Below are 13,959 nucleotides of genomic sequence, written 5' to 3' on the forward strand. Positions count from 1 at the left end.
ACATCTTACGAGATGTACGTTAATGCAAATTTTGCTTTCTGTTTTGTAGTCCCCACAGATTTTTACCAGCATTTTTTAAATGAAGGTAGAACGGGAAGCACCACCAACAAATGCAATAAGTTCTTAAACGTGCAGGTTATATGGACTAAATAGAACAGTGCCTCTTTCACATTGTTGCCCAATCCAGCTCTTGAACCATCTGGCACTATTTGGAAACAAAAGACTGTAGGAAACAAATTTGCTCTCAGTACTTAAGAGTTTAAAAAAAAAACTTGTATTCTAAAAGGTATAATGTCTTCAGTGAGATGTATTGAATTTTCTCTCAGCTGCTGGGGTTGTAGAATGTGACCTCAACATCTGTCAGGTCATGTGATTCCTTTTGCAAGTTGTTTTGAAACCCCAGTAACTGGTGTTTTGTTTAGCCATCAAAGATAACTTTATTTATTGGGTAGAGTTCCCATTTAGGTTACACCAGTGCTTTAGATTCTCGCACAAGTTCAATTTGTTCAAGAACTGTATCCGTACACATGTTACCTTCAAACAGCAGAGATGCCAAGGTCAAGGCAGAGCTAGGGTGAATTTCTTTTTTGTTTGAATCTTGCTGTGTTTGCAGTGTGACTATTCATCAACACAATATGTTGCTGTTCAGTAAATATATTTAGGAACACAAATGTGTATTGCACATCATTTTTTAAGTTCCACAGAAAGTCAAAAAAACATACTTTGAATTTCAGATAGGTTTCCTACATTTTGGGTGTAAATCGTGTAAATGCATTCATTTTCCAAAGTCAGGATACATTTTACAAATTTTGATCTTCTCACACCCTCCTAAGTGCATGTGGATTTGATTTAGGATGTTGTCTCTTCTTTACAGAACTTGGTTAAATTTGCAATATAAATCATACAATTTATTGAAGGAAAATGTAGGAAAGCATAAGATGCACCATAGAAGTCTACATTATGAATCAGCCATCCATGAATTTTTTGCAATGGTTTAATCTAAATCTGTAAATTTTCTTTTTTTTTCTGTTTTTAAGATGCAGAAGTGGCTTTTAATTTGAGAAATTTGAATTTTTGCACTTCTTCAACATAATTAAGCAGTCAGTATTTTCTACTGCTTCAAACTGTTTCCAACATGGGTATTCATAATAGAAAAGGAAGCAATTCAGTCCATCTTAGTCTTAGTACTATTTCCGCTAAAACAAAACTAATCTAGTCAACTATTTCCACTCCCACCGCTCCACCTGTAGTCATCTCATCTTCATCTACTTGGCATATTTATTCAGCTCTCCCTTAAAGTTGCAATTATCTCCTGTCTCACCCATGCCTTAAGGCCAAGTATTTCATGCTCCTAAAATGCTCTGCATCACAACATTTTTCATAATCTGAAATTGATAATCACTAACTCCCCAACCAGAGGAAAGAGTCTTTCCCTACTTGTTCTAATTTTAAGAATCTCTGTTAATTCTTAACCTCTTTTCCTCCAGTGGAATATGTCTTATTACATCCAGTCTCTCCTTCTAAGAATTGTGGAATGATTCCATCCAATATGCTCGCAAATGGCTTTTTGTAAAATATATCCCATTACCCTGCTCTTTCCATGTTGACCTGAACATATTTCCCCTTCAAGTACTTATCCAATTCCCCCTTTGCAGGTTTCAATGAATCTGTTTCACAAACCCTTTCAGGTATTGTGCTCCAAATCTTTACAACTCGCTGATTAAAATCACCTCTCCCCTTCTTACCTTTGCTTCTTTAGCTATTTACCTTAAGTATCCACCAGGTATAATTCCCCCTCCTTGGAATCAGTCTGATAACTTTCTTTTCAAGATGATGCCTAACTATCTATTTAAATGAATTATCACAGTTATAAGGAAAACTGGCTTCATTTTCCATCAAAATAAACACTGAACATTAATTGATGAAAGGAAAAGTTGCCATTAAAGTGATTGGTGAGGTACTCATGTGCAACCTGTCCTCACAAAGTACAACGCAAGTACTTTAACATAAGGTTAGTACAAAATCTTACACTTAGAGCATAGTCTTAGTGTAAACAGCTGAATAAACCAAGTGAATGTTTAGCTATAGAGCACTACTTACAGTCAAATATGCTAGTGACTGTAATAAATTTCTTGGTTAGTATTATTTGTTCGCACAAACTGTCATCTGTAAACTTGTTGAAACCAAAAATATTTTTTCCCAAAATACAAAGTGACAAAACAGTTGAGAAGACATACAAGTGTGAGTTTGATTACAGGGTTTACTGACCAGAAACTGAGTATCATTTTCAAAGCTATCTTGTAATCACTTGTCTGACAACAATCAGTTTGTGAAAATGCTGATTTCCTATTTGCAAAATTTCCTTCAACTTGTTGAACTTGTTTGGAGTTTAAAATACAGTAAATGTAAGGAATGCCTGCTGCATAAAAAACATTTCCAGGTTGCCGAATTTTTTTTTATTGTTTCACCTGCATGTGAGAAACCCATTACATGTGTTTGTTTTGCTGCCATTTGGCAAACTTTTTAAAACAGCCAGTGTACTAGATAAGCATTTAAAGCCACTGAGGATACTGTATTCATCCTGCTTCTGAAGAACAAACCTCTGGTCTGTTTCCTGCTACAGAGGATTGACACTGCAACTGTGTTGTGAATTTGGCTCTCTCAAGATGGGATAGAATTAGATTAGGTGGCTTAGTGTTGACATGTCTATTGATCTAAGTTGAGAGTGCTTTCCTGTTTCTGCCACTAGTTAGATTGGTGTGTACACTAACAGAGCAGACTGGTTTATGTGAAATTTGGGACCTGGAGCATCAATTATACTGAGAAATCTATGTCATGAAGAGGTATTGTTATGCAGCCCTCTGTTCCTTTGGTCCTTTTAAAACTCAGAAATACATTTCTGAGCTTAGCGAATAATTAATCTGAGGAGCTGCACTTTGCATATCCCAAAGTGCAGCTCTTCTTCTGTATTCCCCATTGTTGCTTATAGCCACGTTTTTCTCTTACATGTCTGCTTTGAATGTGACCAAGCAATAATTTAGAAGTGTGACTGGAAAATGAGTATGTGTCACATTCCCTATTTCTTTCCACCACCTCCTCAGTAATACTGTTCCCTCACACTTGTATGAGATAGTTTAGCTTGGATGAAATATTTCTGAAAGGTATGTGTTAAATAAGGGTACAAAACCATTAATCATTTTAAATATTCAACACGTTCTTTTACACGTGAACAATCACAACCATGGGAAAAAGCTGGTAAAGATTGTGGGAGAATACAAGAACTGTTTGGGAGAAATAAAGTGGAACTTGTATTTATGTTTTCACACCCTCATGACTTCTCAAAATGTTTCATGTGCAAGGAATTGCTTTTAAGAAGTAGAGCATGATTAGGCTGTTTGCCTCATCAAGCCTTATCCACTAATAAGATCCTGCCCATCAACTCCACTTTTTGTCCCATCCCCATGTCTCTCGATTCTCCTGTATCCAAAAGCTATCAATCTTATACTTGAAAGTTCTCATCGACTGAGGATCTGAAGTCCTCTGGGGAAAGCATTTCAAAGATTCACAATGCTTTGTGTGTAGAATTTTCTCTTCATATCTGTCTTAAATGATCTCTTCCTTATCCTGAGATTATTGTTTCTAGTTCTAGACTCTTCAGCCCGGAGAATCAGCCTCATAGCCTCCAGCCTATTACTCATGCTGAGTTTATCTTTTATCTTTCCTTCTCATACTTGTAGAATCCAATGAATATGGGCACATTTCATTTGGAGGGATATAGGCTAAATGTTATCAAATGGCAAATGGTGACCACCTTGGTCGGAATGGATGAGCTGGGCTGAAGGGCCTGTTTCCTTGCTATATGACTACGACTCTAATATCCACTCATAAGGGTTATCTTAAGAGTCAATCTGGATATGTCAGGTCTCAAGTTTGCCTGCTGTATGGGCAGCATATCTTTGTATGGTTATGGAGACTAAAACTATACACAGTATTCCCAGTCTAATCACAACCAAACCTTGTATAATTGCAGCAAGATTTCATTACTTTCCTGCTGCAATAACTGAATTTATCTTCCTAATTGTTGGTTGCATCCCCATATTAACTTTGTGTGATTTGGACATAAGCATCTTTCTAAATCCCTCTGAAAGGCAAAATTTACTTGATTCTCACCTTCCTAAATAAAATTTGCATTCTCTTTCTTCCTACCAAACCGAATAATTTAATTCTTCCATGCATTATGTTACATCCGCTACTCTTGTTCAATATCTTACCTGATCTTTATTGCTTTGCAGTCTTTTTGAATCCTCCTTGATTTCTACACACAAGCTGTTGTGAATTTTTGGCATACTTCAGCTTTGCATTTGAAAACGTTACATCTTGTCCCTTCTAAGTCATTGATTCAATTGAAAACAACTGAGGTTCAAGAGCTAAATTTTATAGAACTTCACCAGTTGCATCCTGCCTTGTAAGTTACCTATCTCTGTTTGGTAACTCATTTCTGTTTATTAACTCATCCTCAGTCCATGCTGACATTTTGTTCACTCACTCCACAAACCCATATCTTCTAAAGCATTCAGAACGTATTACAATTAAGTGAAAAGAATCCAGGAAATAACAACTGGATAAGATCATTTTAAAACACCGAAAAGCACTTAGAAGTATTCTTAATATAAGAGTAAACAAAATTTAAACTAACAATTTATTCTTACCTTTCATTCTCATAACAAAATAGCTGTTAAGATAAATGGGCTTATGGATCCAGCACCAAGTCTAACCTCAGCCAGGATCCATGAGCAATGTTCCCAAGTAATTGGTGGGGGATCTCAGCAAGTTCATGTTCCCGCTGCTGGTCTCCATACAGTCCAGTGATGAAGCATACTGATGAACTCACTGGCTGGAACATGTCAGCAGCAAGTTCATATACACGTGCTGAAATCCTGCAATCACGAGCATTTGCATAAATAAATCCTAACCGTTTACTGTGGAACTGCTGCCAGTTTTCAACAAGCTTTCCCCCACCAAATCTCAAAGAGGTAATTTTAAAATGTTACCTGGCAAAGCTAAGGCAGGAAGTTGAAGACAGCGTAACAGTGCTGCTTCAGACAATTCAACACATGTTGTAATGTCTCTCAGATAACTACAACCCCACAGCTTGGTTCTGGATGGTTGTATTTGTCATGAGCACAAACGGGACTCAGTTGGTGGACAAAGCAACCTGGTTAAGATAACAATTATAATGTTGTGTACAACAAGCCACGCTCTCCACTTATGTATTATTTGCAATTTTGAATATCAGTCGTACATCCAACATCATCATGATTTTCATCTAGATTCCAACATCCTTCAATGAAAGATGTAATGGTGTACATTAAGTTCTATTTAAAAGGCAATTGCCACTCTGTTTTCATTTTGAATCTTACTCAGTTTAAATAAAGCAGACTTACATTGCTCTGGTGAACGAGACTGAAAAGAAATCACAAGACATTGCTTTCCTGCCATTGCAGCATTGAGGCAGCATTTTAGAAGTAATACAGACAGGAAAGATTGATGAACCTTTAAGTGCCGTTCCCTCATGCATTTAAATGTCTAAGACAATAACAACATCCTTCAAAGTTACTGAAGATCTGCAAGTTCATTGCCTTGGCGTGGAATGATAGTTTTTATATCTGTGATATTCATGCATCAGCGGTCATTACTCCGACTGCACCCCACCCCTTCACTGCCAGTCATAAATGATAAAAGCCATATTTGGCTATTTTTGTAAAGTTATATAAAATGATGTGAAAAATGCATTTCTCTAAATAATATTTGATATTCTGGCTCACGCAATGAAAAGAAATTCTCTCATAGTTAACATGTACTGTTTTCCTGCTACTTTTATTTCCTTGTGAAGTGGCAGTATGCACCAGAGTTTGTCCTGACTCTGGAAGGAAAACAAGTGTTAAACTCAGATAGAAAAGGACCTATGTGTTGGGACCTAGCTACTTTAAAAGTACCACCGCATTCTTTGAATCTCTTGAATACGTAATAAATGCAGACATTTATTGTTGCAAGAAAATGAATTCTTCCAACTGTGCTCTTAAATATTTAAGACTTAATGATTGAGAATGGAGCTGTCTACACTCCCATGAGAATTCGATTTGGAGCTTGGCAGTATGAAAAAGGTAGTAGTTCTGCAGCTGCTAGTGCAAGCATACCCTTGGACATCCTCTGAAACACTCTCTAGTAGTGTGCTGGCTTGTAACTCCCCTTCTAGTAAAATAATGATGTTATGGGGAGGTGAGTGAAATTAATGACTTCCCACGAAGCAACTGAATGCCCTGGTGCAATGAGAATTCTGGCACTGACATAATGGCCTAGTGAAGGGGTTAGAAAGGGCATTTTCCATTTTTTTATTGGTCTGGTTTGGCTGCTTGCCAGGACTATTAACAAATTAATCTATTCTAAAATTTCCTTTGGAAAAGTTCCATGCAGCTGCCTTTTTTTAAAAAAAAGTCAGAATACCAGACTATTCGGCAGATCCATTATAATAATTCTGGTTGCAGCGTTTTCTTCTCTTTGTTTTTAAGCTGGATCATACAAAATAAAAATAACATTTTACATTTGCCAACCCCTGTGACTTTTGATGTTGCCATGTGGCTCATTTTACAGAGAAATGGATGAAACTACGGAGTAACCTTTAGCTTGTAATGCAATCCCCAAATTAATTATCTTTCATTATTTTATTCTGAATTATTGTTGTTTATTGGGACATCTACCTGTGTTAAAAGGATAGAAATAGCATATCTGTGGCATATTGCGAGATCAGAGATCCTTTTAGTGTCTACATATGATATGCAATGAGGAACGGTGATCTGGAGGATGATAAACTTCCAATTGACAAGCTTCATAATTCATAATATGCCTGAAGCAGAGTGAATTAAAAAGGCTTGACTCACTCAGTGTTTTCTTTCTTTCTTGGGAAATTGCCATATTTAGGTGTCTCCTTTATATCAGCCTTTTCATAAAGATATACAAGTTATATGACCAAAGAAATCCAGCCATATTGCATTGTGGTGACTTATCATTTCTGATGAACTCAATTCCTTCTATGACTTCAGTACTCTGAACATAAGGTAGAATTTTTAAAAGAACCACTGCGATAGTTAAGAGTCTGTGGTGGCAGGAAGGGACAAGGTTAATCTGTCATTGGCTTCTTTTTTAGAAACTATTGTTTTTATAGTTCCTGTTGAGCTTCACAATAGCAAACTAAGTTTACCTAATGATAAATGAGACTGTGCAGGTTTGAAGCCTCAAAGCTTTGATTCTTGAATCATTCTGCATTAATTAACATCACCTATAAACTATGATAAGGACATTTAAAAATGACCTTGGTTGAACCAGCCTGTGGAAGAGGGTGGGAGGAAGGATTGTGGAAATGTAGGGTTCCAAATTCTTCCTGAATTTGTCTGCATGTGTGGTAAGGACAGGAACTGACTGAGCTTTGTTGCGCCACTAGATTAAACATCCCAAGTGCATTCACTGTTACAGCTCACACAGGGCCATAATGCAACAAAAGGTGAATGCTATCAGGGAAAGAGCTAAGAAATATGTTGAGAAAATACGTTTCTTACTGGCAGTGTTGCGGTTCAACTGCAGCTGCTTAACACCATTCTAAAGTACTGTTTGTCCTTTTAAGCATGACTTTTTGTGTGTGTGTGTATGTGACTTGTATTAATACTCCAGAGTGCAATGATACAAGTTTGATAAAAGCAGCAGATATTTCAGTGCAGAGGACAGTAAAACAATCGCACAACAGAGAAATTGTAACAGTAAATGCCTCCAAAAGAAAACTGTCAGATCTGAATACTTCGCTCATTCCATGCCTTTAGGGTGTGTTACTGTAATATTGTTCATACCCTTGTTACACAGTGTATAACATTCCCCATACCAAGCTGTGCTTGCTTTGCTTACTAGGCGTCTGGTTAAAACTTAACACTGATGTAACATTGAGTTATGACTTTAAAATGTTGGTTAATCTTGGGAACCATTGTGTCAGATTTATACACGGATGTCGAGTGGAGCTGGTGGGCAGGACAACCCTATTATTGCTTTGCCTTAGAACATAGAACATTAGAGCACAGTACAGGCCCTTCAGCCCACAAAGTTGTGCCGACATTTTATCCTGCTCTAAGATCTATCTAACCCTTCACTCCCACAGAGTCCTACATTTCTCTATCATTCATGTGTCCATCTAAGAGTCTCTTAAATGTCCCTAATGTATCTGCCCCCACAACCTCTGCCGGCAGTGCATTCGACGCACCCACCACTCTCTGTGTAAAAAAAAAACTTACCCCTGACATCCCCTTTATATATCCCTCCAATCACCTTAAAATTATGTCCCCTTGTATTAGCCATTGTCACTCTGGGAAAAAGTCTCTGACTGTCCACTCGATCTATGCCTCATCATCTTGTACACCTCTATCAAGTCACCTCTCATCCTCCTTCTCTCCAAAGAGAAAAGCCCTAGCTCACTCAACCGATCCTCATAAGACATGCTCTCCAATCCAGGCAACATCCTGGTAAATCTCCTCTGCACCCTCTCTAAAGCTTCCACATCCTTCCTATAATGAGGCGACCAGAACTGAACACAATACTCCAAGTGTGGTCTAACCAGAGTTCTGTAAAGCTGCAACATCACCTCGCAGCTCTTGAACTCAATACCCCGACTAATGAAGGCCAACACACCATACGCTTTCTTAACAACCCTATCGACCTGCAGGATCTATGGACGTGGACCCCAAGATCCCTCTGTTCCTCCACACTGCTAAGAGTCCTGCCAGTAACCTTGTATTCTGCCTTCAAATTCGATCTCCCGAAGTATATCACTTCACACTTTTCTACGTTGAACTCCATCTGCCACTTCTCAGCCCAGGTCTGCATTCTATCAATAACCTGTTGTAATCTATAGCAACCTTCTACACTATCCACAACACCACCAACCTTTATCATCAGCAAACTTACTAACCCACCCTTTCACATCCTCATCCATGTCACTTATAAAAATCACAAAGAGATTATTTAAATGTGTGGCAAAGCCAGATGAATGGCTGAGGGTCCCAGAATCCTGGAGTTTACATAATATTAGATACTAAGTTGTCTTCTGAGATGGTTTTTGGTTTTAGCAATTATGTTCATTTACACATTTATTAGAATTGAATATGGCCAAAATAATAGTGCTGAGCACACTTTCTAAACATTGCCGTTTAGACAGTAGTTCAAGGGCAGTAAGAGAGGCTTCAGTAATTTTTAAAATAATTGTCATTTTCTTTTCCAAAGTATATTAGCTCAGTTGCATTGATCGTGAGAGAATTTAACTGAGTTCTGCAAGTAAAAATATCAAATTATAAGCTGCCGTTATTTCTTTTATCCATCCCATTAATGTCTCCACAACCAGTAGTTGCATGAGCAACATTTGGTCAAATCCTACAAAAAAATGGTACAAAGATTTTAAGGAAGGCAACTTGTAGTATCCATCCTTGTCCATTGCCAAATCAATATTCTGTTTAATCTGAAAACTAAAGCTTCTTTGATTTAGAAAAGAGCTGCTGAAATATTTGTTAAATTAGCACTACAATTGGTAGCTGACCTATACTCAAGAGAGGTGGACAAACAGCTCTATATAGCTGTATATTTCTCTGTATATCTTTATCAATATCAGTTAATTTCTCTCTCTGTATATTATACATGTATTTACATATCTCAATTTCTACATAATTACATATCAAGGTATCTTTCAAAATCTGTGTAACGATAATAGAATAAGTAATTTAATGTAAGCTTGATGGACACACACACACGGATACACACACATACAGGAAGTCCCCGGCTTACGAACCGACCTCCGAACGGGCGGTTAGTACAGTTCAGGCCCTCACCCGTTCCTGCGTGGAGCATAGAAATGAGCAAATTAATGAAAACGGCCAAACAATTCCTCCAGGTATAACTGGGCGACTGTGGCAGCTTCTTCAGGGATCGCTGCATTTCACAGAAGTTCTGCCTTTGGAACAGAGCATGGCGTTTTCCAGAGGCCTCCGCTTATTCCAGTCGCTGACATTTACTCAGGCTGGTTTTTGAAGATTCCCCTTACTTACTTGATAAAGTAAAGAAATGCTAATAACTGCTCCGCGTTCGGTTAACATCATCCACGACCCACTGAACCTTAACTCGCTGCATCCCGCACGGAATAAAAAAAGAAAAGTAACGAAAACCGTCGAAATGGGTCCGTTTAACTTGAATAAATAACAATTATAAATACTGTACTGTAGTTACATTTATTATCATTATTATTACTGCATTATTATATTTATGATGTTTTAGGTAAAATATATACTATATACTAAGACAAACATTTGACTAATTGACGCTAGATGTGAACTGTATGTAACTGTTCCGACTTACATACAAATTCAATTTACGAACAGACTCAAAAACTGAACTCGTTCGTAATCCAGGGACTTTCTGTGTGTGTGTGTGTATATATATATATATATATATATATATATATATATATATATATATATATATATATAAGAGACCTTATTGGCAAAGATGTTTTAAAAATAGTTCACCTGCTCTTTTCTAAATCAAGCAAGCTGTAGCCTTCATAATTTCGAACACCTTTATCTCAGTTTATTAAAATATGTTGATTTCTGCAAAGATTTGGTTATCTTCTTCAACAGAGAAACCCTCTAGCAGGTTTGTGTTTCTCTTCCTATTCTGGGAGCTGAACAGTACGTGATATGAGACTAGAACAGCTATAAACCTCTGCCAGTCATTTAGTTTTCTTGCATGTAATACAACTGGAACTCTCTGTGCCTTGCAGTGTAAAAAAGATTACAGACCACATTTATACCCACAGAGAAAAGTGTAATAGCCAGATCTGAAATGTAACCCAGAGGAGATGAAATAACCCTTTTGGAACAGGTTTGTATCAGTGATTTTTAATGTACATTCCGCACATTGAGATTTTTTGTTCATTTGACATAATGGCTTTAAGAATGGAAGTTGTCACTGTTTTATTAGTAACAATGTTTTTCAGATTCTGTATTCAGCAAGATTGCATTACATTCCTTCTATAAAGAGTATCTTCCTCCATTTTTTAGTCTAACACAACTTTTCATGGTTTTGGCTGTTCTTAGTTCAGATATAGAAAAATAACAAATATTTTTCCCTTGATTTGGCAATTGGCTGGCAGGAGGCAGATTTTCACCTGAGGGTGCATGTGCTGAGTCTTACCCTGTCATTTTGTGTCTTGGTTCATGGCAAGTGAGCTGTGAACTAACAGGAAAGCTCATCAGATGTGTGTAAGATGGGTTGAAATGTCAATGTCTGCAAGACCTTGCACCTCTTCATTGAGACATGAGATAAGACCCTTGCATGTTCTTCTGTTTGTATAGATGACAGTCAAATAGCTAGGGTTGTTTACTGTTTACAGGCATAATTGGCTAGCTTATTAGGCCAACTAACCACTATGAACCTATTAACTGGGTTACAGTTACAAAAATTCCCATTTGGTACTGTAAAACATGATGTTATATTGCTAAGTTTGGATAGTCTCTGCAAATTCTGCCTGAAGAGGAATTGTGGAGTTGAATTCATCAGTCATATTGCTGTGCAATAAAATTGATTTAAACAGGCTTGTTCTTGGAAAGAGAAAGCAATGGTTTTACATTGAAGTGTACTAAACTGCATGAATCCCCTTAATAATATAAAAATAATTACACCATTTTGATGGAGCAGTGGGACTTGTGTCTAAGTCCAGTTTTGAGGATTCTGCATGAAGTGTATTGAGGCGGTTTCAACCTTATTATTATCTAAATCGTTATCGATTTTTCCTGTATCCAAAATGCTTTGGGAATTTGATGACTATATAGAAATACACCTTGTTGCAGACTAACAACACACGGTACCAATAATTTGACATCAAATTGATTACCCATGCTGTGATTGCCGTAAGAATAATTGATGAATGAATGGGAAAAGTTCACAGTAGTGAACATAGCTCTTAATTTAGTGTTTGAGGTGTTAAGTTTGCCTGCCATAGGACGTTTATGTTTTCTGTAATGCTATACTTAACCTGCATGTGCTTAAAGTTGACTCTGACAAAATTAAAATATGTTTATATTGGTAATAATACCCTACGTCAATTAGTAGCAAAAAGAAAGTCGTAGTAAAATAGCTGTTTTTCATTTTTTGTTGTTCAAGAAATACAATTTGAATCTGAATAGTAATATTTTTGAAATTACAGTTTATAGAGATAGCAGTGAATAAATGTAATTGTCCAGTTTAGCTGTATTGGGGATGAGCTACCATGAACAATTTACTGAGACTTGATATCATTGATAAGAGATGTTAAAATTTGGAAATTAATTTTTGTCCAAATTTCATCTCGGGAAGAAACTGATTTTTTTGCAAGACAGAGATGGATATTAACAGAGTTGATTTCTTCTGGCCAACCTCTCACTGGCTCTTGTTTCAGTTTCAAAAGGAAGTCATATTAGGGATTTCAGATTGGTTCCAGAAAGGTTGGACACCAATATTGTCTCGAGGAAAATAATTTGGGGCATTCATTATTTTTAACTTTTGAGTGTAAAAAGCATGATTTGAAAATCATCCAGAGTCTTTCTGCCAATTCTTGGGATGAAGCCAAATATATGATAGTGGGAGAGAAATAGGTTAGGACAGAAAGCAGCAGCAGCAGCAGTAACAAGTCAGTTGTTAATGCTGCAGAAATGATCCAGTCTGTGCTGGGAGGGGATGTGGCAGTGACATTGACAATGAGAGCATTAGCCCAGTGGGAGAGTGAACATTGGTGACTGATCAGTCCAAATTAATGCCAGAAGAAAAACAATCTACTCTAAATATTCTAGCAGTTTGCTTTCCATATTTGATATGTATTCAGCAAAAAAGTCCAGAAATGGCTGATTGGTAATGTAGTACATTGAAGCATGAACTCCTAACATGAAGAGAGGTAGTTCTATTTTTAATTCTCCAAGTTGCCAATTGCAGCCAAGCTGTGTTGGGGCAAGAGGACTGGGAGACTGATGTGGATTATTTGCACCAAGTGGACCAGATGGAATATTCCTTTGCAGAAACCTGGAAATGAGTTGCTCCTCAGTAGGAAATCTGTGGCTTGGGAGGATCTTAATACAGCAGGGAAAAGAAGTTGGAGTAAAAACGAGCTTAAAAGTAAAATGATCGTTAAGTAAAACAAATGTGAAAATTAAATGTGAAGTAGCATTTGTCTGACAGGTTCCTGTGTCACAAACCTATGAAGAAAAGAGTAAGGTTTCACTTTTGTGCAAGTGGTTGACATGGACATTGTGGTGCTGTACAACTCTATGACTTTAAAATATACCTTTTACTCACTGGTGTGGAGAACAGTAAAATTATCTCTCTCAATAAAACCACCAGAATAGTACCAGAATAGCGAATCATATGATTTGCTCCATTTTAATTGTTTTATTTTGGAATGTCTTAGTACTTCAAGTGGGATGGTACTTCAAGCCAGATGGTACTTCAAGCCTACCATGAAGGACTTTGTCAGAGGCCTTACTAAAGGGCATGCAAACAACATCTACTATCCTGCCCTCACCAGTCCTCTTCAAAAAAAACTCAGTTTAATTCGAGAGAGACAATTTGCCACACACAAAGCCATGCTGAATATCCCTCATCAGTCTTTGCCTTTCCAAATGAAGGTAGATCCCATCTCTCAGAATCCCCTCCAGTAACTTTCCTACCACTGATGTTAGCCTCACTGGCCTGTAGTTCCCTGGCTTGTCCTTGGATGTTAAGAAAATCATGCAGTCCTGCTGCAAATAGTGTCCAAAATTCTGTCCGTTTTTATTTATTTCCATATACACATTGGACATTGAGGGAAGCAAGGTAAGAAATTGCAGGGGGCCTGGCAGAGATTTT

General features: G+C 37.3%; 1 protein-coding gene and 1 long non-coding RNA gene across 12 annotated transcripts in view; one reads left to right on the forward strand and one right to left on the reverse strand.

Moving 5' to 3' along the window:
• Positions 1–5,591, reverse strand: part of LOC127570292 (uncharacterized) — a 36,999-nt gene extending 31,408 nt beyond the window's left edge. The window contains exon 1 of the long non-coding RNA XR_007956330.1: positions 5,445–5,591. This is a non-coding gene — a long non-coding RNA (uncharacterized LOC127570292). The remainder of the gene's footprint in view (positions 1–5,444) is intronic.
• The window catches only part of pard3aa (par-3 family cell polarity regulator alpha, a), a 655,359-nt gene that overhangs the window by 591,615 nt on the left and 49,785 nt on the right, over positions 1–13,959 (forward strand). The gene's annotated exons all lie outside the window — the stretch shown is intronic.

This window comes from Pristis pectinata, chromosome 5, assembly GCF_009764475.1.
Source record: "Pristis pectinata isolate sPriPec2 chromosome 5, sPriPec2.1.pri, whole genome shotgun sequence".
NCBI classification, from domain to species: Eukaryota; Metazoa; Chordata; class Chondrichthyes; order Rhinopristiformes; family Pristidae; genus Pristis; species Pristis pectinata.